We start from the raw sequence: 25,082 nt of genomic DNA, 5'->3' as shown, positions 1-25,082 counted from the left end.
GGGGCTCCTGGGAGCCAACAGTTAAGCTTCGTTAGCAACAAATGCATGTACACAGATTGTGTAACTAACATTACACAAGAGTAAGCCCATTTGAAATAATTGGCTTTCTTTTCTGTAACATCATTTGTACAATTTTTACAACTATGTAGCTTGTGTGCACCATACTTACCCTTGAGTGGTATGTCAGTCATCATTTCCTCAGTCATATTTTTTCATTTGTATACAAATTCCTGCAGATTTAATCAATACTAGCTGGTCCAGGTGCAGAATATTTGTGCCTCCAGCTGGCCTACCCACCACCACTGCCTTTTTCTCCCCATCACCACCGGCTTTCTGGGTGAACAGCCTGATTCTCCCGCTGCCTGTTTCTGCCTTCCCTGGCTTTCTGGCCAGCCAGCCAGCCAGCCCGCTTCTCCCCCTGCCTGCTTCTGCCCCCCATTCCTTCTGGCTGGCAGACCAGAGTCTGTGGATCAACAAGGATTTTAACTCCAATTTCCAACATCTTATTACAACCCCACCCCTGATCAGGAGTGCCTCTCTGGCTACTGTGTTGTACCTCTACATTCCCTCTCCTCTCCCATTTCACTGCTTGGTGTGGCTACAGTGAGTTGAGTGCTAAAGAGAGTTCTAAATCAGAGTCTGTCAAAATGGTTAAAAGTAGCGATGTTCTCAAAGTGTTTCGGCACCTCTATTTCTATGTGCCGAAATGCTTCAAGCTTCTCCTGCCAAATTGTTTCAGCTGGGGGCAAGCGGGCACTTTAAAAGGAGGAAGGCAGGTCTTACCTGCCCCTCGGTTGCACCTCGGTTGCCCCCACCACCACCGCCCTAGAGCACAGCTTTCAGTATTAAGCATCCAGGCTCTCTGTTTGCCAGCTGCATTTGCTTAGGAACAGGAAGTTCCCAGCAGGAAATGGCATCTGAGCATGTGCGGACACCATCTTGAGTGCTTAACTGAGTACTCAAGATGGCATACACACATGCTCAGATGCCATTTCCTGCTAAAAACAGGGAACTTCCTGTTTATTAGCAAATACAACCGGCAAAACAGAGAGCCCAGCTGCTTAATACTGACAGTGTCACTCTGGGACAGCAGGGGGCAATGGGGCAGGTAAGACCTGACTTCCTCCTTTTAAAGGGCCTGCTCTCCACTGTCCTGGATGTGCATGAAATGTTTCATGCACAAAATGCTTTGTGCACATTGCTAATTAGAAGCAGGCTTAAAACTCTGGCTCAAAGCTAACTACGGTTAGTGTTACACTTGGCTATAGATGTGATGGCCTGGAAAAGAACAGAAAAAATGGGGAAAATTGGTCCCCCCATTTTTTTTGTTGGTTTTAGAATAAACAAAGAAAAAATGGGAGGAAACCCAATTTCTCCAAAATTTTGTGGTGTTCCCCCCCCCCCCCGACCTTCACATCTCTAGACTTGGCACAAAATAATGCTAACCATAATTAGCTCTGAAAGGGGGAGGTAGAGGGGAAATCCTCTGGAAAAGAGACAGAGGAACATTTGAGCCCAAGGAGAAAAAGAGGAGAGGAAAGGGGAGGTGCATGTGAGCTGAAAAGAGGAAAAGGAGGAAAAGGGAGGAGAATGTGAGTCAAAGGAGAATAAGAGGAACAGGAAAGAGGAAGAAAATGTGAGCCTGAAGAGAGAAAGATGGGGAGGAAGGGGATGTGGAGAAGGTGGGCCTGAGGGGTTCAGGGAACATTCCCTCTGCACAGACCCTAACTATTATGACTTCCTCAATTTTGAAATTATTTCCCAATGCTCTGTTTTAGCAGCCAGAATTAGAACACTTTCATAGCATTATGTGGCAGGGGGTGAGGCGTCATACAGAACGCACTGAAGTTTAAAAGATGGGGTATAGAGCCAGGCACAAGTCTTATATCAATTGTGAATTAGCTTATCCAGTTTCCTCATATATTCAGTAATGACAGGTTAGTGTGAGTGAGGGGAAGCGTTTATCAGTTTTCAGTTCTCATCTCTAAGAGAAAACGGAATTTTTTCATTACTGATTTTCCAAATCACATGGTGTGTGTCCCCACCGTTGGTTATCTCAAGTGTTCATTGTGGTAATCCGTTAATGGACTCCTTACACACTCTATGTAGCACAGAAACCAGGGTCCCCAGGATGTGGAGAAACCACTGAGAAAGTTCTCAAATATTCTTCTTGAGAGGTTCCTTGAAATTATTTTCACATTTCAGTTTCTCCTTGAAAGAAACCTGAAATTCTCTCTATATTTCACTTTGGAGCAATTTTGGTTCCAAGACAAAGCCTATGCAAATACGTGCACCCACAGAGGATTGGCTCCATTCCGAAGAATATGTAGGTCATGGTGGGTGCACTCCTACTTCTCCCAACATGCACATTTAGTGTACCTGCATTGAAATGTGTGAAGAGGGCTAACTTGGCCTCTGTCATAAGATACGCTTAAAAGTTTTCTCTCCAGTTTTGTGGAGTAGTAAGACTACTTGGGGCGTATCACACAATTAGTGTGAAGCACCAGGAGGGTTCATGCGGGGAGAGCGGGCTTAGCCCTCTCTCCCTGCACAGGAGCAGTTGCTCATTGCTGGGTGGACGGATTGGCTGCCCAGACAAGTGGATGCTCTGGTTGTGCTCTCCCACACCCAGTTGTTGGGTCTGTCAGGAGCTCCGGGGATCAGGGGAAGTGGAGCGCCACCACACAGCGGCCTGGCCCCCCAAACCCCAGGAAGCCACCGCATCTCCTGAGGAGATCTGCATGGTGCTGACTGTTCTGTTTGCCAGAGGTTTTGGGAACCTGCACACTAGGCATGGTGTGGTGGCTGGAGTATTGGACTTGGGCTGGATTTGAAATCCTGCTCAGTTAGGTTATTCATCTGTTAGCCAAAACCCCCAAATGTTTACAGTTTCAGCATCGAAGCAGGTTGGAAGTCCTACCCTGCTTACGCCCTCCTCCTAGATGCTCACGGTTACAGTGGCGTTTGTCTGCAGAGGGAAATGCCATAACTGTCATGGATCGCTCCCAGTTGCTGATCTCGGAAGCATCAGCCGTTGCCATTACAGTGTTTCCCTGTACAAATGCCACTGTAACTAAGAGTAGTTAGTAGGGATGTGCACATTGATTTTTTAAATTCGATTTGTACCCAAACCAAATCACCCCCAATCTGTCAAATCACCCCCTGCTAACTGAGCAAAGAGGCGCCCTTTTGAAGTGAAGGTTCTCTTTATTTAGCACGGGGAGAGCAACTGGCCCTATCTGTTCCCAGCACAGCAGCTGTTGCTTGTGCCTGTCTTATGTTTCTTTTTTAGATTGTGAGCCCTTTAGGGACAGGGAGCCATTTTGTTTGTTTGTTTGTTTGTTTGTTTGTTTGTTTGTTTGTTTGTTTTTATCTATGTAAACCACTTTGGGAACTTTTGTTGAAAAGGGGTATATAAGTATTTGTTGTATTCATATTCATATAAAGAGAGTATCTGCCAATGTGATACTCTGCTATATTAGCTCTTTAAAGCCCTGTATGGCTTGGAAATAATGAGTTATATCCTAACATATGCTCACACAGAGGTATGACCACAATTCCTCACTCCAGAAAGTCCCCAACCCCCCTGAAAATTCACTTATGAGGGTCAGAAGACCTTTGGAAATGGGGGTAGGATGGGGTGAGGAGTTACAGGGGAAGTGGGGTGGGGGGGATTCCCCAAACCAGGTGGAAGCATCTTCCATGATGTGCAAACATAAATTAGGCTATAATCTGCCTCCTCCGATACACACTTTAAGGTCTTCTGGTGAGGCCCTTCTCTGCCCCTCTGAGATCCTGGAGAATAGGCCTTTCCCATACTACCACCACAATTGTTGAATGCCCTTCCGACCTTGTTATGTCTGGCAGCATGTCATTTGGTGCCAGATATCTTTATCTGGCACCAAATGATTTTAAATAGGTTTTTAACTCATGATTTTAAAGTGTTTCACAGCAGTTGTTTTATTGAAGTTACCTTTATGTCTTTGATAACTTTCTTTATTTAAATGTCTTTCTTTGTTTTCTGTTGCTTCAGTGTTCGGTTTTTAAATAAGATGCATTTTGCACTGGGTGCCATCCACATTTCCCCTTATTCTGGAATTCAGAGTAAGTCTTTACTCCAGAGTAAGACTCCTTGTTCTGGAGTAAGGGAAACTGTAGATGCCACCACCAGGTGTCTGCTTTTATGATTCTCGTAAGCTGCCTCAGGCAGTTTATGCGGCGAGGAATACAAATTGATTAAATAAATACATGACATATTGTTAAGAAATATTTCTGAGCTTTTTGCAGTTGGGCTAGAAGAGCCTCTCTTTGCTGAGTTGCTTTCAGAGATCTGCTCTTTTGAGGCCCATGTTGACTGCGCTGCAGGAAACTCTTACTGGACGGAAATGAATGTGTGACAGTCTCCATTGGAGGTGGGGAGAAACCCAGCCATTGCTGATTTGTGGACATTAATTCATTTAAATGTATGCAGACTTTAAATGGATCTTCACAAGCATTAGGCTGAGCTAAAACAAATGGAGGGGGAGCAAAAAGAAAAGCCATGTCAGCTATAAGCCGGCCAGATGGCCACCCTAATTGAAAGGGTACTCAGCTTCAGTTTGCCTGCCTTTGACCCCAGCAAGGCATTATGTTACTTACCAGCTATCATTGCCTTCCTGATACACTTTCCTCCCCTTTTCTATATCTGAGCTATGTTTCGGACTCTAGAAACCCTGACCAGAGCTGTAATACAGCAAAGTTTTCTTCTTTCATTCTGATCCTTTAGTATTCTCAGTGTGCATTACTTCTCCCAATACCTTCCCTCAAAAAAGAATGTTCCGTTTTATATCCTTCATTACTTCCATACATTGACATCACTGTCAACATATTTCATATCCATCCAGTTGTCCTTGACATGGTAGCAATCCTGAATTTGTGAATGCCCAAACAATAGAGATAGTATCGCTTTTGACCAGCAAAGCATTCTGAAAAATATTTTCCCCCAGCTTCATGTAGGATCAGATAGATTGGGATTTCTCTATGGATGGTCCCCAAATCACCCTCATTCCACAGAAACACAATGGTTCATTCTGACAAGTCTGATGCGTTTTCCATGCTAATTTTTCATCGCAAAAAACCCAAACAAACCCACTCCCTACATGCATTTTTATTTATTGAGATTTTATCTGTTTTATGAATTTTAACTTGTTTTATATTGTTTTATGTTTTAATTTGTTTTATGTTTTAATTTGTTTTATATTGTTTTATTTTATAATTTATATGTTTTATAAATTAAATTTATATTTAATTTGTTTTAATTTGTTTTATATTGTTTTATGTTTTAATTTGTACACCGCCTGGTGATTTATATATCAGGTGGTATAGAAATACAGTACAACAAATAAACAAACAAATAAATAATCATGAATATAGTATGTCAGAAGGGTTCTGTAAGTACTTATATAACAAATATACAATATTACATTACAGAATCTTTCATTCTCCTATATTGGAAATGCATGTGCTTGTGAATATAGTCATATATACTATAGATAAATATTATATATAGATACACACACACACACCACTATAATAGGGGCAGACACAGAGTGTGATGCAAATCATTTTACTAAGTCAGATTAAAGGTGCTATTACTCATGGCAATGTAATACTATCTATAATTTCTGTGTTAAACTTGACATTATAAATCCTTTAATCTGAGTATTTAAAAGCTGCTCTATGGCTCATTTTTCAAACGGTATTCCCGTTAACACATTTACTGCTAATGAACCCCTAACTTGTTCTCTCTTTCTTAGATAAACGTTGTTGACCAACATTATTATTTTCTCCTCACATAATTGTTTTTTTGGCTTTTTAATTTAATTGCTTCAGTACAAAAAAAGAATACACCAATAATGCATTTTTAATTACACTTCCCAGGTGACCTATGTAAAAAAAGATCTTATAATGAAGCCACAATAATTAGCCTGTCACAGTCCAGTTTGGGGCTATTGTTTAGTTGTCCTCCTTTCTAGGATTCATCTTCCCCTGACTAGAATTCTAAAACATTATGCATTATCTCCCATAACACTTAGGAAGGTATTATAAATGTGTGCCATACTGGCAGAAGCAGGCTTTCTAATTATTGTCAACCATTCCTAGTGTGACGTGATAGATTCCCTTGAGAACTGAAACAACGGCCCACTCCAGGATTTATAATAGGCCCTAGAGCCGAAGCTGTTGTAGACAGAGCTGTTTCCCTCAGGATAGATAATTGGTTTACATAGCAGCTCAACATCTGAACTAAATTCATGGGCTTTTTTTTTTTCCCCTACTGTGATTTTTCTGTTTAATATACAAAACTATTTTGGTGTATTAAATGCAACGTGACTCACTGTTTAATAGAAACATAATTTGCGTGTCCTACTTTACCTGACATACTAAAATCAGTATATATTTTCATGCATGAAGCACTAAAATATTATTAAGATCATTTTCAGTGATACTTAATTAGAGAAAACAGTCCTTGAACATGGTGGAAGTTTTGATTATTTATATCATGCAAAATTTAGCCTTTTACTTACTATTAAGTATAGCTTTTTTGGAATAACATTGCTCTTTTCTGTCGCTCTAAATAAGGCCACACAACAGTTTAATTTTAAATTTTGAAACGTGATCTACATATTTCAAGGAAAAATAGTACAAATCAGACAAATAAAACTACAAATAATTGTAGCGCTATCTATTGGAGTTAGTTACTCCAGTTATGCAATTACTGTGATAGTTCATATTACAGTTTTTTGTGGTACTATTCAGACACTATCTTACCCCTGGACCTTGGGGCCCTGGCCCATGGCCTCCAAGGTTTGGGGAGGCCTCCAGAGGCCTGGGGGTCCTCCTGCCACCACCCTGCACCCACCGCCACTGCCTCATTGTGAGGCTGAACCGCTGATTTTTTCAATAATTCTAGCTTCCAGCGGGTGGGGGGTAAGCCAAGCAGGACTCCTTGGACTCCTCCCATGGTGGTGGCAGAGGGTGAAGTGGGAGCAGCCGCTGGGCCTGTGTGGCCCAGCGGCCCTTGAGAACTGCGAGGTGCTCCAGCACGCCTGCACCGTTGGAATAGAGCATTGTGACACACTATTATAACTGCGCAGGCACACTGGAGCATGTCGCAGTTCTCAAGGGCTGCTGGACTGGACTGTCAGCCCCATCGGCTGCTCCTGCTCCGCCTGTAGAGATGTTGAGGAGCAACCAGCAGACAAAGAAGTAGGACTGTGATTGTGAGTAATCCAAGCAGGCCATACTTGTCTCTGCTATGGAGTGCTCAGGTATGTAGAATATGCAACAAGGTGAGTCGTGCTGTAGTATTCCTTGTTATAATATTCTTTGTTATAGCTTCTCTTGCTATATTTAATGAGGAAACCCCATGCTTGAACAGTACTGCTAGAACAACTGGAGGCCTTGAGATTCTGCAAACTGAATGATCTATTAAAAGAAACCCATTTGTAACTATTGGCTTTGGTAAACTGGGAACATGGTGAGAGCCGAGACTTAAGAGTGGAGAGTCTTAAGTGGCTTATTCTGCACTTAGAGAAGTGGAATAGCCAGGACTTATTGTGAGCTAACTAAGTCTCAGCCATGGCCTCTGTTTTCAGCGCTTGGCCTTTATAACCCATGATCATATAAATTAAGTTCATTTCTTTTACCACTGAGTGTAGTTACTCAGAGCAACTGCACATAATGGAATAGAGCTTCCACATCACTGGGTGACTTTTTAAAGACAAACTTGGGCTCAAACATTTCTTCCTTCCTGGAACTTAAGTACAGGAAATACTGTGCATACGAATGCCACTTTTCTAGAGAAATGCATTTGAATCAGTTCTGCGTAGCCATGCATTGAATTAAAAAGCGAACTTGATTAAAATGTGAATTGAAAAATTGTTTCCCCCCCATGCATTCTGTCTCAAATTAAAAAGTGTAGAAGCGATGGAGAAATTATTTATTTGTTACATTTTTATACCACCTAATCAAGAATCTCAGGCAGTTAGCAGTCAAAAACAATTAAGTGACATAAATCAATTCAAAAACCCAATTAAAGGCAGAAATTAAAACATAATTAAAACAGAACCAATTAGAAAAATTGTAAGAGAGCTGTCAAATGCCTAGTCAAAAAGGTATGTCTTTAAGGCGGCCTTAAAAGCCAGCAAACCTCATATCTTGGCTAGGAGCACATTCTAAAGCTCAAAGATGATGATAATGAAGGTTAGACCCCGAGTGGCCACCAATCAAAATGATGGCAGCTGTAGGTAGAGTTCTCCCAATCACCTGAACAAGTGCTGGAGGTCATGTAGAAGAAGGCACTCTTGTAAATGACCAAAGAAATCAAAAGGCACTTTTAATAAACGTCTTAATTTTAAACTGCTTTTAATTGTTTTTATCCCATGAAATTGTTTTAACTTTTTTATTCTGTGAAATCATTTTCTTTGGTTTTACTCTATTTTATGTTCGTTGTTTTAAATTTGTGTGCACCTCCTAGAGTTACACATATCAGGTGGTATGCAAATTTGATCAATAAATAAATAAATTTGTGAAAGTACCCTCAATGGTTTATGCAGTTACATCAGTCCAAAAGTATTTAATACAAGTGTTTTCAATGTACAATAAATATGTTAAGTACATGTCCTCTAAATGCTAAAACATGAAACAGGATCTGGGGGGGGGGAGAGCAAGTTTCTCACAGGAGCAGAAAAAACATGAAGAAAAAAAATCAGCCATGTGAGTTGTCAAATGTAACCTTTTGGCATTCTAATAAACTGTTGCTTAGATAGAAATATCAAGCTATTACTAATGGCTATTAATGTGTACATGCTTCATGTAATTTTATAGTATCTTATTTTAATATCTGTAATTTTAATGAATTGCAATTTAGGAAAGAAACAATTTTCATTTAGTTTATATAACATAATTATGGACCAAATTAACCCCACAGTAGTCTTAATTACATTTAGTTTCATTTGGCTGATCAAGCAATTAACATGCCACTGTATTTTGGAAGTAAAAACCAAGTTGTTATGGTCTTTCTTCGGAGGGATTAAAAAAAAACATGCACTTGTTCATCTCATGTGTGAAAGAACTGTGCAAAATTGTCCCTTGGAATAATTTTGGGGAGTTAAGAGCATGTCACAGTACAATGCAACAAACGATTGGAAGGACACTGAAACCTTTCCACATCTGGACCTCATTCTGCTATGCTTGTGAATTTATTTGTATCAAAATTTATATCCCGCCTTTCTTCAAACATACTAGGAAGCTCTCAACAAATGTAACAATATTGTTTGGCCGTTACCACCTCTTTGCAATTGGGAGGATCTTGTGCATTTTCTTTGAACTGAGAAATGATGTTTGCTATTGATAATGAGACCTTTGTAGTGTAGTCCAGAATTATTCAAAAAGATTGTCCTTTTAGTTGCTATACTGGTGAAGTTGTAAAAGGAAGACTACCATGGAAAACATACAGAGCTTTTTCGAAGAGTTCTTGAAATCATTATTCCTGTGTGATTAACTTGTGTTTGGATGTAAAGAAAACATAATGAGGCTATTCTCACATGCACACCTAGGCTAGGGAAAACCAGCTTGGGTTAGGCGGCTGCACATGAAAACCACCAGGATCAGGCCCGATCCCAGCAGGGCAGTGCCACCAGCCCTGCTTTGTATTCCGGCTCTTAGCCAGAGTTAAGGGCTCGACTGAACCCTTAACCTGGGCTCCAGGATTGTGTGTTCACTGGGGCTATGTTTAGCCCCATCGGATTCAGAGATGGGTGCCTAGAATGCCCCTCCCCTGGGGGAATCCCCAAGTGCATTACACATGTCGTCCGGCATCATCCCAGCCTCTGGAGCTCTGTGCTGCAGGCACTCTAGGGTTGCCCCCAAAATTCTCTCTCATTTAAATGTTTGCTTTGAAAGAAATACGTTCATTGAAACCAAGCAAGTTATCAAAAGAAGTTCTCACCTCACTAATATGAACATTGTGCTTAATGTTGTTCAGCACCCTTTCATAGTCTTGGCTGATGTTGTTTCCCCGTGCTGTTTTCCTTCTTTTTCTTCATGGTCTTCTACATCATTTGTCCACATTGGCATTGAATGTGAGTGGGTGTGACAACCCACATAATTCACAAGCATTTGTGATGTCATCACATCAGACGTAAGCAGCATTGACAAAATTGTGTGTATCATCACAGCTAATAGTATTAAATGGCAGTGAGGGCAAAGAAGAGGAAGGAAAACGGGACTGAAGGCAGCATCAAAACAACATGAACAGGTTTTCAAAAAGTGCTAAAAATAGGCACACTCAACATGCACAAAAATGAACTCAAAACAAGAAATGGAAGCTGGTCTCATGAGCAGCCTAGCACAGGCTAAGTCAGCCCAGCCTGGGCTCGGCTGCTTGTGTGGAGCTCTGGGATCCGCATGGATCCCGGCACTCCTGCACAGTCTAACGGCATTCCTTACCCCGGCTCTTAGCCAAGGTTAAGGGAGCAAGCATTCCCTTGAGAGGGGAAGAGAGGAGAGCTGGTCTTGTGGTCGCAAGCATGACTTGTCCCCCTAGCTAAGCAGGGTCTGCCCTGCTTGCATTTGAATGGGAGACCACATGTGAGCACTGTAAGATGTTCCCCTCAGGGGATGGAGCCACTCTGGGAAGAGCAGAAGGTTCCAAGTTCCCTCTCCGGCTTCTCCAAGATAGGGCTGAGAGAGATTCCTGCCTGCAACCTTGGAGAAGCCGCTGCCAGTCTGGGAAGACAATACTGAGCTAGATAGACCCATGGTCTGACTCGGTACATGGCAGTTTCCTATGTTCCTATGTTAAAGGGCCTCCACCAGCTGAGTTGGTGGAGCCCATTCCCTGCCCCACCGGGTGCTGGGTGGCGTGCTGCTGCTCTGAGCAGTTTTCAGGTGCACCAGTAGTAGAGGCAAGCACCTACTAATTTACTCTTAAAGGAGCCTCTTACCACCCCCACCACCCCCAACAGTGCCTGCACTGGCTGCTCCGGAGGAGAAGATGCCAAAAAGATTTGCCCTTGCTTTTCATCTGACAGCTACAGGACCTGACCTGCGCCATACCTCTCTGACTTTTCAGTCTCGATTTCAGTTTTCTCAATTTCACATTTCAGAGGCAGCTTCCTATGTTCCCTTAACCTGACTGCCTGGCTCGTGTGTCTCCACGGAGCCCAAGCAGACACAGAGACAGATGCCTAGAGGGCCCATCTGATGGGGGAATCCCTCAAGCCACCACACCCATCCAATAGCCTTGTGGGATATCTGGACGGCAGGAAAACAAGTCCTGGCCTCTGTTGATCCATGCCACCAGGAGCAGTGTGGATTGTGTGGGTGTGCAGCTCACATGCCAAATAAATGAAGAGCAATTGTCTAGGAGAAGATAAGTTGGGCCCTGCCTCTCCCCCGCCTGCCCAACCACCAGGTCATGTGAATTGCTCCATGTAGTATCAGTTCAGCTCTTGTGCACTGTCAGATGTACCAGTACATTTCTCGGACTAATTTCTAGGGCTCTAGAGTCATGCTGGCTGACAGACAACACTGCCAGGTATTGTTGGAGGGGAAAACAGCAGGGAGCCTCCGACAGCTGGAACTCCAATTTCGAGCCCTGCTATCATTGCGGAACTCTGTCAGAGTATGTTGGACCCCGCCTGCTCTCCTCTGCCCTCTCCCCCTCTCTCTCCTGTACCTGAGACTGGGTGGGACAAGGAGACAGCCTGCATTACTTCTTCTTCAGTCTGAGGCTTCAGTTTTAAAAAAGCAATTTCCTATCTTTTTCTCCTACACAGGGGCGTAGCCACGATTGGGTGACCGGATTCAAAGAACCTAGGCTGCCACCACTCAGGGGCCGCACCTCGTGGCCCTGACCACCCCCTACCCCATATCTGACATCAGACGCAGGGGTGCAGGTTTAGCTCCTGAGTGGGGCCGCGCGGCCCTGTTCGGGAGTTAAATTGCTGGCGCTGCATTCACTGTGCGGCCAGGTGTGTCTTTCCCCTGCCTTAAAGGCAGGGAGAGCTGCTTCTGGCTGCACTGCGAACACAGCTCTGGCCCCAATCTAGCTCCCGAACGGGGCCGCGCAGCCCTGTTCGGGAGTTGGATGGCCCGCACTGTGTTTGCAGTGCAGCCAGAAGCAGCTCTCCCTGTCTTTAAGGCAGGGAAGAGCCGCTCCTGGCCACACTGTGGACGCAGAGCCAGCCTGGATCTAACTCCCGAATGGGGCCGTGCGGCCCTATTTGGGAGCCAGACCACGCCTCCAGTGTCTGACATCAGACACGGGGGTGTGGCTAACCCCCCACGTTTGACTTCAGATGTGTGTGTGTGTGGGGGGGTGCAAGCGGGGCCACAGCGGCAGCTGGACACGAGCTGCCCACAGTCTGGCTCCACTAGTGCTCCTACATAGACGCTTCCTTCCCTCTTCGCTGCATCAGCGGTGATACGAGACAAAAGGGGGATGGAGTTGTGGGCCCTGCCCAAGAAGCAGGCATGCAGGCTGCCATTATTGTCCCTCATCACATGTTGCAGGTGGACCAATCAACTTACAGGAGCACCTGCATAATCAGTCGGCTCCTTCTCAGTCTCCCTCAATTGCTCTGCGGGCAGGCACCCTCCCGCCCATCCCTGAACTCAGTGTGGGATATTCGAGTCACCTTTGGGGGCCAAGTAGGAATTATTTGGGTCTCAGCCGATTGGCTATGGTTGAGGCCTTTTTTCGCCTACTTCTCACTCACTTTGTTAAGGTTGTCACCGGGTTAATTGGTCACTTTACAGTTGAGTGCGGGTCAGGGTAGGCTAATTTGCAATGGTGTTGGGCTGGAGGGCTGCTATGGTGAGTGGGAATGCATCCCCTCATCGGGGGTAACCTCATTGTCAAGATAAGGTTCAGACTGATTCCAAGCCGAATCAAAGCCCAGTCCTTCACCCTCCTTTGGGCATACCCCCTATGAGATTGACCCACATTTTGTTCAATTCCTCATTGCAGGTTTTATAATTATTTAATGAAGTGGCCATAGTTTCTTCCAACTATGCATGTCCTGTCATTATTTGGGTCTGGGTTTGCAATGCTAGGTGCTGCAAGGGTTTCATTTTTCTAAGCCTGCTGCCATGTTTGGAACCTCAGAAAAAACTACCATTCCAGCATCAGCCAAGTTTCCCAGGGACCGTAGAAGGACGGCTCAGTTTGGGTCAGAATGCCAACATTTCGGGCTGTTAGACCTCCTAATTTCTTCTGACATATCAGAAGCACCAACAACTACAATGTGTCTTCTACTAAAAGTGTCTTCTACTACAATTTAACTCTCATTTCCATCATCTACTGATACAATTCGGCATTTACTTCAACAGAGTCCCCCGAAATATAAATTAAATATGAAGAAGCAAATGGTTTTTCAGCTGTTTTCTTGAACTGATTATAATTCATTCCGTTAAATTTACTACATATATTAATGAGTTCATTTATTCATTCAAATAAATAAAATAAACAATCACTGCAGTATAGGAACATTTTTAAGGAACACGTATTGGGATGGAAGCAATTGAATAAATGTTCTTCTCCTGACTGAAGCCTGGAATATGTACACATCAGCTTCTAGGTAGTTCACCATTCTGCCAGCTGAAATTCACAAGCAGATTTGCATACAGGTAGGACATGATAGCTAGCTTCCTTTTGAAACCGTAAGCTGGAATGCTTATTTGCAAGTGGATATTTTCCTTATGGATCAATTACATTTTAATTTCATCTTTTCTCCAAAGGGCTTGGGGTTCCTCCTCCCCTGTTTCTTCCCTGTTTTATCTTCAGAATATGTTTCATAGCTAAGCAGGGATTTGAGAATAGGGCTCCCCACCTTACGTCCAGCATGCTATACACCGACTCTCTAGAGTGATACTCCAGCCTGATGCTTGAAACATAAAACTGAGGTGCTACATTATTGCACTGATGCTGAGTATTACAGAATACTCATAGGAGCATTACAGACGAACCTATACAGTTGAAGCGTACACAGATGTGATCATACCGTGTGGGCAGTTTTATTTATTTATTGTATTTAATTTAATCCTGCCTTTCTTTGTTAAAAACAGGCACAAAGTGGTTCATAAAAAATAAGAATATAAAAATGCAATACAACAGAACAAGCAGTCTCAAAGCAGCCAGTATAAAAGTTGGCTTCACTGATAAAATATTACTTTAAAAGCTATGCGGCAAAAGGGAGGGTAGATGCAGTTCAAAGGTGGGAGAAGAGGGAGCCTGCTGCACCTGTCCGAGGAGGAGGGTGTTGCACCAATATGGGGCCACCACTGAAGAGGTTCTGTCTCCGGTGCTCACCAAGCCCATCTCAGCTAAAAGTGGTTAGTTAAAATGTCCCATTATTGTTGCATGCCATGTTTTCAAGGTAGAGGTGGATATCCAGAGCAAGGACATTGGGCTAGCACAAACTTGCTGTGCTAACTAGTTGGAAGTCTAGGACTTGAACTCTTGTCATGCTTGTGGTTCCACAACAGTTGTGTGAATGTAGCCCACTTCATTTATTTCAATGGCAGCAGCTTTTGCACAAGAGCACTATAGTGCAACTAAGCTAATTTCTTGCAGTAGCCCAAATTTGCTCATTCCATAAAAGTGTGCCATTGCTCTGAATGCCAGCCATTATTTTACGAATGATGTATGTATGTATGCATTTATTTAAAGTATTTATATTCCAGTCTCCTGGCAGCTTCCAATACTAAGATCACCAATATAAAAACAGCACAAACAATAAAACTCATAAACATTCTTAAAATGCAACAATATAAAAAAGTAAAACTGCTCCTTCTGGAAAATGAAAAGCCAATCTTCTAAAGTTGTCATTATGAAGGATTAAAGATCCTTTTTACAAAATGTCTACATACAGTCAAAAGTCTGTTAATTTGCTTTCTACTTTGTATGTAGCGCAAAGATGTCATTTCTTTATATTTCCGATGGAAAAATTGCACCTCTGTCTCCAATAAGTCATTGAAATGCACATTATATTGACTTCTCAGTTTAAAATATAGTGCTTTATAGAATCTTTATGTGCACTTGCTATCCAATTAACACATATTTGAATCATCGGTAGTGTCTTTATCCTCCCAGCAATATTACTGTGCTTTTAACCTTCTGCACATCTGCACTGTCGCCCATACCCCGACTCATTCAACCCAGAGCATTTGCCCTACCAGAACTGAAGATAGTTGGAGAATATTCAGTGCCAGGAATTCCATTAAGTGCAGAGATAAGACGTAAGGTTAGGACAATTGAGATGCCAAACAGCAAGGCAATGCAAAAGTGAACCATTGTGGTCCCTGGAAGCCAGCACCGTAGCCTTAGGTTTGCATTGCAGCATAAGGCAGGCCAGTGTGGCCAGGACTACAAACTACTCATTACCAGGGTACCACTCTTAAGGTTTAGAAATGATAAGTAATATACCTTTACACATATGCAACAGCTTTTCCAAAGCTACTTACTCAACCCTGGATATCTATCTATTATATTAATTCTCCTGGGTGTGCCTTGGAATGTGCGTCCCAGAGCCCAGCTGATTGGCTGGGTGGCGGACGCACCTGATTGGCTGAGGCGCATCCAGGAGGATTGGCTGCCGCCGCCGCGGCCCAACCATGGAGGCCAGAGGTGGCAGGCCCGGGAGAGGGCATCTGGGAGAGGAGAGCTGGTCTTGTGGTAGCAAGCATGACTTGTCCCCATAGCTAAGCAGGGTCTGCCCTGGTTGCATATGAATGGGAGACTTGATGAGTGAACACTGTAAGATATTCCCCTCAGGGGATGGAGCCGCTCTGGGAAGAGCAGAAGGTTCCAAGTTCCCTCCCTGGCTTTTCCAAGATAGGACTGGGAGAGATTCCTGCCTGCAACCTTGGAGAAGCTGCTGCCAGTCTGTGAAGACAATACATACTGAGCTAGATAGACCAATGGTCTGACTCAGTATATGGCAGGAAACATAGGAACATAGGACACTGCCACATACATATATATTGGGCAATGTTCCTCCATTGCCCAATGGCTGTGTACCATGCAAACAAGCGTGTGGATTTTACTTTCAGTATGTAGATTTTATATTCATGTTTCTGTGGTTACTCATATTTTCCAGGCAGATGTCCTCTCTCTTTTTATTTGGGTTTTTAGATTCTGCAACACAGAAGCAACTCACTTCTGCTTTTTGTTGTTTGCTTTCCCCCAGTCTTTTCTTTAGACATTTAAATTGACCCTATACATTGCATTTACTCTCTGCTTAGCAGAGGTTTCTCGCCACTCAATTTGCCACTGTTGTTTTCTTTTGAAGTGTCAGATATTATTTACACACGTCTATATTCTTCTCAAATGTTTCCAGATGATGCTTGCAATGTGATGCATTGCCCTGCACTGGAACACAATGTCAAGTTGAGACATTCTTTCCCTTCATTGTCTACCACAGCTCTTCCACAGCGCCCACAACCTCTGTTTTCTCCCTCATCACTATCACTGCTTCTCTAGCTATCCACTAGAAAAACATTTGCTTGATAGTTCTACCTTTATGATTCTCTCCATCCTGCTTTTTCACCGCATCTCCCCTTTTCCTAATTTTTTGGCAGATGCTGCTCCTGCCACCAGTACTAACCCCCGTCCACTGCTGGCCCCAACTGCCTGCCTGCCCCACCCTCCCTACTGCCCTCTACAGCCTCTGCCTGCCTCCCTCCCTTGTGGGCACTGGCAAAGAGCCAGTGTGTGGGCTGATGATGTCACTGCCCACCACATGTCACCAAGCCGTGATATCATTAGCCTGTGCCAGGGCTGGCTCTTTGTTGGTGACAAGGACAGAGGAAGAGAGATGGGCACATGGCTGTGAAGGTAGGCCCTGATCCTCATTGGGAGCCCCCCTCCAGCCCTGGCCCCATTGGTCACCCCAGCTCACTGCACACAGTTGCCCAGTGGTAGATTCAGCCCGCCTGAGCAGCTGCTGCCAGTCAGTGTAAATACTGGGCTGGATGAGGCCAACTTTCTGACTTAGTAAAGGTGGTTTCGTATGCTCCAAATAAGCTAAGGGGGCATTTTATAATGCAAATAAAGTTTTGATTTAAAGATGGAATACTGTGCACTGAAATCCACCTATAACGAAACTAACCCCCATTTTCTAGCTCTCTGTCATCTAATATTTACATTACAGTTGATTTAAAACGTATCCACAATTTGAAATACTCACCCTATTCACATTTTATGCTCATGTACAATCTCTGTACAGTATACGCACATACAGATCTGTACACACTTATAGTTATTCACACATTATGTTCAATGCACACACAGTCATACACTGTAGCCCCTATCTGTAGCCTGCATTTGCGGAGGCCTATACCCACATTGACATTCAAAATGAATGCACGTGCATTCAGAAACATGTGTTCAGACACCTATATGCATGTACAATATAATGTCTGAACTGGGCTTCATCAGAATGTCACAGATTCTACTTTCTTACTTACTCAACAACCCCCTGAATTACAGTAACATTTTTATAGGTTGTAACTAATTAATAAAGTATCCATTAGTTAAATACTTTATCTCACAGATGGCATTTGGAGGATATTTAATGAGGACATAGTTCTATCAAGTGAATGCAAAAATAAATAATTTATCCTTTGGAAAATAAATTCTAAATAAAGTATAGATTATGTTCCAGTGAAGGAGCAATGCATGAGTGAAGAAGAGTTCTGCACAGGGATCTCCTCCCCTAGTATATATATGAGAGAATATTCCTAGACAGGGTGAATTTCCCAGAGCTGGCATTCCCACTTGTATGTGTAGTTATCTTGCTCAGTTAGTAATTCTTTGATTACTTCTGCCATTATGTCTTTGGCTGGTGGGGAGAGTCCACAGATTTCTGGACTGGAAAAGTTTCCTGAATCACAAGAGATGACTTTTCATCTTTTTCATATTTTCAAAAAGGAGAGATCTCACTAAACTTGTCCTTAATCGTCAATAAGTTGGCCAGTCAGATATACTGATGAATGTTTTATAGCCCTATGGCACTCTAGGCAGTGTAACGAGATAACTGTGGTGTTTAAAAAACAAAAACAAATTCTCCATAGTATTTTCTACCGCTGACCATTTCTGAAAATTGAGTTGTCAAACTGAGCTCAGATGAGAAAACAGTCTTGCTCTATCAACAGTGTAGATTTAAAAAACAAAACAAAACGGATGCCCTACAAAGAATATAAATAGTGAAAAATATGTCCTCCAATTGAGAATAAATATTTGGGAGCAAGATGCTTAATGATGATGATGATAAATACCTCCTAATGTTTCACAGTACATATAATTTAATACAAATGAGAAGACAATTGGCAATACAACCAAAAATTGCTCTAACAAGTTGTTGTCCTTTCCTAGTAACAACCTCCTTTACTGCATATACCAACAATGCTTTGTACCAGAGATACCATTCTTACTGCATATGAATTAACTGGATTTGCTAGCTACTATCTTTCAGATGCGAACAATTTGTATTATAGTGAGGTAATGGCTGCACCATCAATAAAAGGTACAAATCCTGTTATGAGGAGACCCCCAACTTAACCTTTCCATATGCTATCAATATTTATAGAGCGTCTGACATAATCAATTAGCCTTACAACGGGTGCTCATGAAAAATAAACCCCATATAAAGGAACTATTTCATTTGCATTTTCATTAACCTTCCAAATAAATAAGAATGTAGAATGTATATGTAAGTCTTGACTATGCTTAATGCACAACTCTCTGAAATATCCAAAGGAGTGTATAGGGCATTATCCTTTGTCCTATAGCCCAATTCTCTCTCTAATGCAGAGGGTACTGCTACAGATGAAGTGTGATTCCCATTCCAGTTATAATATTGGCAAACATTCTGTGACATCACAGAATCTCATCCAACTAGGACAAACCATTGGAAATAGATGAAAGGCAGCAGGAAACAGCCCATTTTAAATCACTTCTAAATGTTAACAGTGTGTTTATTAGTTTGGATCCTTGCATATTTTTTGAATAATTGTATAGCGTTCTGTACATCAATAGCAATTATGTACATAATGAACAACATTGATGAGAATAATAGGCCTGCCCCAGGAGCAAGAGACCAATGCAAAACTGCATTGAGTATATCTGTATATTAAGAGGCAGTCGGGATTTAGGCATACATCAGGCTTATCAACTGCAGAACTTGTGTCATGATGGTAAAATACACAGCATTGTATTGAGCATATCCATCTCTATTCTGTAATTATATACATATCGAAGATTATAACTATTTCTCTAAGGAAAGAAATATGAAGATTTTTAATGCTGTTAGAAAAGGAAAGATTGTGCCGTCGAGTCGGTGTTGACTCCTAGCAATCACATTCCAAGTGATTTTCTTGGTAGAATACAGGAGTGGTTTACCAGTGCCTCCTCCATCAGATGTTTGACTCCTACAGAAAATGACTGCAGTTGTCACAGTGTGTTAGAAGAAAACCAATAATCTCTTATGCTGCTCAAGATGAGTGTCCTTCACTACTGATGGTGTCTTTCTTTTTGCCATTTTCTGATTATGGGAGGACTTTATTGGATTCAGTTGAAGAGACTATTCAAAAATCTATTTGGTGCTGATTTTGCCTTCTTAATTTGCACACCAATGGCTTATGCTCATTTCCACAATCCACCATGAGTGGTGATATTTTAAGCATAACATTTGAGCATAAAAACAGTAGAGGTTTTATGAGAGTGACTCAAGAGGAGGTGTTTAAAGAAATAATCTGAAATCCTAGAAAGCTTTTGGAAGGGTAACTTTATACGTTTTCTCATAAGACAAGCTGTCAGCTGGCAACAATCAACAGCTTCCATTCAGTGTGCAGTCAATAGCACACAAGTCCCTTTGATTTAAGTGGGAATTACATTTGCATAAATGTGCGGTGGATTGAAGGCACATTTTCTGTGGTATGATATTTAGGATTGTCCTGCTGAAAAATGTTAAGTGAATAAATGTCTTATGTCTAATGAAAGAAAAAATTCTTCTCTGTCTCAAAAAAAAATGTAGCAAAAGATGTTATTTGCTCAGATCTTGACTACTGTAGGGATTTTTGTCATTTGGTTCTTTCTCTACCCTGGTCTCATGCTAAATGCAGAGCTGTGTTTCAAAACACATCCCACACATTTAACATAGCAATACACTTTTATTAAAAACTAGGAAAGTATATTACTTCTAAAGGCTATTTGGACAAAGAGACACCAAAGCCAGCTGCAAAATCTATTGTTTCCATAATCAGAGATATGCTATAAAGTGATACATATGGAGTGCAATTGTTTCTTCTTGCTATTTGTCAGTACCCAGTGGCAAGAAAGTCTGAATGAATTACAAGGAAATTTTTAATAAAAGAACAAAAAATGGGCCTTATAACCTAGAGGAACTTTGTGTTGAAAATTAAAAAATAAATAAATCCTAAAACAAACATCCCTTCAAAATCCTCTACATTTTCTCCTCCCTCCTCTTCTTTGTCTCTCTTAAAAGTGCTGGATGATTTGTCCTATTCCCTGTCCAATAACAGCCAACCTGTTGTTTTAGGAGAGGGTTTAAAAAAAAAGCTGCATTTTATTTTATGTTTGTTTTAAACTTTGGACATTTCATCAATACAGTGCAAGCAAAGAAGTGAACACGAGCCCCTGCAATAGGAGATGAACTTTGAACACCAAATAGGTAGGCCCTAGAGGGGAGGAACTGAAATATGAGCTGCTTACTCTCCAAGCCCTTTAAACCCTCCAATCTGTTTTAAATTATTTTGGTGCCTCTATTTAAAGGTTAAATTTTTGTTGTTGTTATGAGCCCTAGTTTAGTAATACAAAACCTGGGCAATATCAGCGGAGAGCCAATTCACAGATTACACACCCAGGGTCTTTCCTGAGCTGGCCTAAAGTGAAACCGCATGTTTATTCTTAGCGACACATTCTGACAATGAATGAACTTTTCACATCTTGGCTCAAAAAATAAACACATCTCTTCAGTGGGAAAATAAATTAACTAGCCTAACTATCATGCATGTGTATGTTACTTATGGATTCTGAGTGAAACCCCAAGGTCTTGTTAAATCAAGGAGAAACTACAATTAATTTCACTTGATTTTTTTTTTAAACCCACACATATATCTACATCTAAATATAGTTGTAGATATAGCCATTAGATCTTCTTTATGCTGTGGACAAAATGAACACTTTTAAAGACCATTCATGTCAACAAGAGAGAGAGCTTAAGATTCCTTTTGGAATCAACAGACACCAAAGCAAAGAACCTTTAAGTTATGTTGGTGTCAGTGGGAGAGTGAAGCACATGCATGAATCTCTCTTGTATAAATCAAGCAGGAATCAAAAGTTTTTAATGTGTATTGGATCATACCCCCAAAGGATTAAACAGTGATAAACTTTTACTGAATTGTACCTAAAGAATGTACATGATGGCCCTGATCCTGAAAAGTTAATCCCATTGAAACCCTCTTGAAATCAATGGGGCAAATGAGTAGCAGCTCTTTCAAGTCCCATTGATTTTTTTTTAAATGACTAAATATGAAGATGCATAGATATGCATAGAAGAGCACATCAAATCATCTTTCTTTGGATAATTAAAATGATCACATGTTGCAATCAAAAGTGAAGTGCATAACTTCTGCTGTATTGTTTAATATGAATTGCTGGATAAATAATATAAACATGAGTATATACATACATACATACATACATACATACATGCAATGGAAAACACTTTTTGAGGAGCTATCAGTGATTACCATTTTTGAGAAGGTGCAGTGGCTTCTAACATTTGTGTGTCCATGTTTCGCCAGTGCTGTATCACATTTCTGCCCATGGTTATATGCAACTGTGTACAACACAGCATTCTCTGCATCCATGTTTATCTATTTAGCTTCTATCCTAATATTTGGGTGCTAATCATATGTACATGAGCACAGAGGCACAAAAATCACATTTACCTCACATTACAGTTATGTCTTTTTAGTTTCCATTAAGAATGCTATACATAATGTTTCCACTTTCTACAGGAAAAGGGGTTTTGTTGTTGTTGTTTACCCCTTAGATCATGTTATGTATGTTTGGTGCTCTTTTTTCCAGCAATGCCCTAAGCATTAGGATTTAGGGATGTCAGCCTGAATGTACTTTCAATGACCGGTCCCCCTCTCCCCCACCCTGCCCCAATTGCCATTTTGAGATCAATTCCAGTAAGTGCCAATGGGAAATTCCTAGAGGCCAAGCCATTTTCAGTGAATTAGCATCAAGACACTGAGTCTTTGTGTAGCAGTTAGCTGTAACTTGATTCAAAATGCATATTTGGGGATTTCTGACAAGACTAGCCTTGTTTTTTATGCTAATAGAAAAAAGTCTAGGAATCTCTTGCATTTTTATGATCAAAGTTGGCCACCATGAATGTGTCTGGAAGCATTACCGAGTGACAGAATATTTCCAGAGACAATCATGTTACACAGATCAAAACAGTTTTTTAAAAAATCCTTTTAAAAGACCCTCTTTTTTGAAATGCATATATTAAAGAATCAAGCTCCTTTTCTGGGATAGTGCTCAACATACTCTTCATCAAATTGTACTGTAGTTTGAAGAATAACTAAATATGACAATTTTTTTCCCCTTTTCATAAATGCTGGGCATTGACGATATTAACAGATGAAGCTGCCTTCTCCCGAGTCAGAATGTTGGCTTATCTGGCCCTGGATTATCTACACTGATTAGCAATCCAAGGCCTCCAGAAGAGTTTCCCCAGTCCTGAAATTGTTTAACTAGAAATTAAAAATGCTGCACAATGCATGCAAAGCATCTATCTAATTAAAATTAAATATAGGAAGCTGCCTTGTACTGAGTCAGAACATTGGTCCATCTAGCTCAGTATTGTCTACACTGACTGGCAGCAGCTTCTCTGTGGTTTCAGGCAGGAGGAGTCTGACCCAGCCTTACCTGGTGATGCCAGGGATTGAAACTGGGGCCTTCTGCATGCAAAGCAGATGCGCTTCCGATGAGCTATGGCCCTTCAAGATTAAGAGTGCAACCCTGCAAGGGCCTCACAAAATCCCATCCTTCATTAATCAATCAAGCACTCCCTCACCTGCTCGGCCACCACTGCGCTGCTAGGTGCTCAGCACAGTGGCCAGGCCCTTCATGCCCTTCCATACTTCGCCAACAACCAACCACAAGCTCATTCATTCTCAGGCCCCAGGGATGCAAGCTACTCTTCCAAGAAGCTAAAATTCAGCTAAGGTGCAACTCCACATGGTCGTCTATGCTTGCAGGGTGCTTGTTTAACTGCACACAGATGGTCTAGTCCTATGAGCTGCTGTGCTGCATCACTCTCTGCACTAGGAGTCAGGTGCCTCCTCCTCTGTGCCACCAAGACAGCTTACGGGTAGAAGGACTGGCTGACCTTTTCTTGTTGTTACAGAGTGCCCCCTTGACCACGGCCAGAAAGGAAGTGGCAGTCAATCAGCCCAGGGTGAATCAGATGGCTTGGGGAGCCAATAGTCTCTCACGGCCCTATGTAGTAACATCCCCCAACTTGACTTGCTGGTCTGAGCTTCTGGTCTGGAGGAGAAGAAGTAGCAGCCGGAGCAGGCACCACCAGGGCCTGTGGCAAGAGGTGCCTTTAAGAGCAAATTAGTAGGTGCTTACCTCTGCTACCGCTGCACCTAAAAACTGCTCAGAGCAGCGACGTGCCACCCAGCAGCCGGTGCGGTGTAAGATTGGCTCCGCTACTCACCTGGCCTCTGCACATGCATGGAAGCCATTTGCTGGTCACACAAAGTGGTCTTGTGGTAGCAAGCATGACTTGTCCCCCTAGCTAAGCAGGGTCTGCCCTGGTTGCATCTGAATGGGAGACTTGATGTGTGAGCACTGTAAGATGTTCCCCTCAGGGGATGGAGCTGCTCTGGGAAGAGCAGAAGGTTTCAAGTTCCCTCCCTGGCATCTCCAAGATAGGGCTGAGAGAGATTCCTGCCTGCAACCTTGGAGAAGCCACTGCCAGTCTGGGAAGACAATACTGAGCTAGATAGACCCATGGTCTGACTCGGTACATGGCAGTTTCCTATGTTCCTATGTTAAAGGGCCTCCACCAGCTGAGTTGGTGGAGCCCATTCCCTGCCCCACCGGGTGCTGGGTGGCGTGCTGCTGCTCTGAGCAGTTTTCAGGTGCACCAGTAGTAGAGGCAAGCACCTACTAATTTACTCTTAAAGGAGCCTCTTACCACCCCCACCACCCCCAACAGTGCCTGCACTGGCTGCTCCGGAGGAGAGGATGCCAAAAAGATTTGCCCTTGCTTTTCATCTGACAGCTACAGGACCTGACCTGCGCCATACCTCTCTGACTTTTCAGTCTCGATTTCAGTTTTCTCGATTTCACATTTCAGAGGGGTGGAGATTGGGTCATCGCTCAGTGGGCAAGCATCTGTTTGGTATGCTTAAGGTCCCAGGCATTTCAATCCCTGGCATTTCCAGATAGGTCTGGGGAAGTCTCCTGCCTAAAAACTTGGAGAGCAGCTGCTGGTCAGTCACAATACTGAGCTAGATGGACCAAGGGTCTGACAACTCACTATAAGGCAGCTCCCTGGGCTTCTGTTTGTCCATGCCAGAACCTGACCTCCAGCCCATCCCTAACCATGCCATCTGTCTCTGTCTCTTCAGGTCATGATCTGACTGCTGTGGAACCTGACTACCCATCTGTTTTTCCACGCCAATCCACCCTGGGCTCTGATGCCCTCATAAAACTCTTCATAATGGCTCTAGCATCTTTGCAAAATGACCTTTTGCCCCTGCACTGGTGTTGGGACCCAACCATGACTGCAGCCTTGCTGCAATTGCATCTCCCTTCCCACGCCTTTGCGTATCATTCTGGGAAGGTTGATTTGCCTCCTGCCCCTTTGGGCAACATCCCAGGCCTTTTTGGTTGATCAAGCTCCCAAGGTTTGGGCAAAGTGGCATTAGCCACAATTGAGAAATAAATGATTGCATTATCCAGTTTTCCATACAAACAGAAAATAGCC

At 42.5% G+C, this 25,082-nt stretch overlaps 1 long non-coding RNA gene across 1 annotated transcript in view; it reads left to right on the top strand.

The window, feature by feature from the left end:
• The first annotated feature begins 1,001 nt into the window (after positions 1-1,001).
• The window catches only part of LOC128346236 (uncharacterized), a 36,798-nt gene continuing 12,717 nt past the window's right edge, over positions 1,002-25,082 (top strand). Inside the window, exons 1-2 of the long non-coding RNA XR_008316856.1 lie at positions 1,002-1,108; positions 20,675-20,735. This is a non-coding gene — a long non-coding RNA (uncharacterized LOC128346236). The remainder of the gene's footprint in view (positions 1,109-20,674; positions 20,736-25,082) is intronic.

Source organism: Hemicordylus capensis, chromosome 1 (assembly GCF_027244095.1).
Source record: "Hemicordylus capensis ecotype Gifberg chromosome 1, rHemCap1.1.pri, whole genome shotgun sequence".
In the NCBI taxonomy this organism is placed as follows: domain Eukaryota; kingdom Metazoa; phylum Chordata; class Lepidosauria; order Squamata; family Cordylidae; genus Hemicordylus; species Hemicordylus capensis.
The sequence above is the reverse complement of the archived record's forward strand: the minus strand, read 5'-3'. Positions and strand labels throughout refer to the sequence as shown.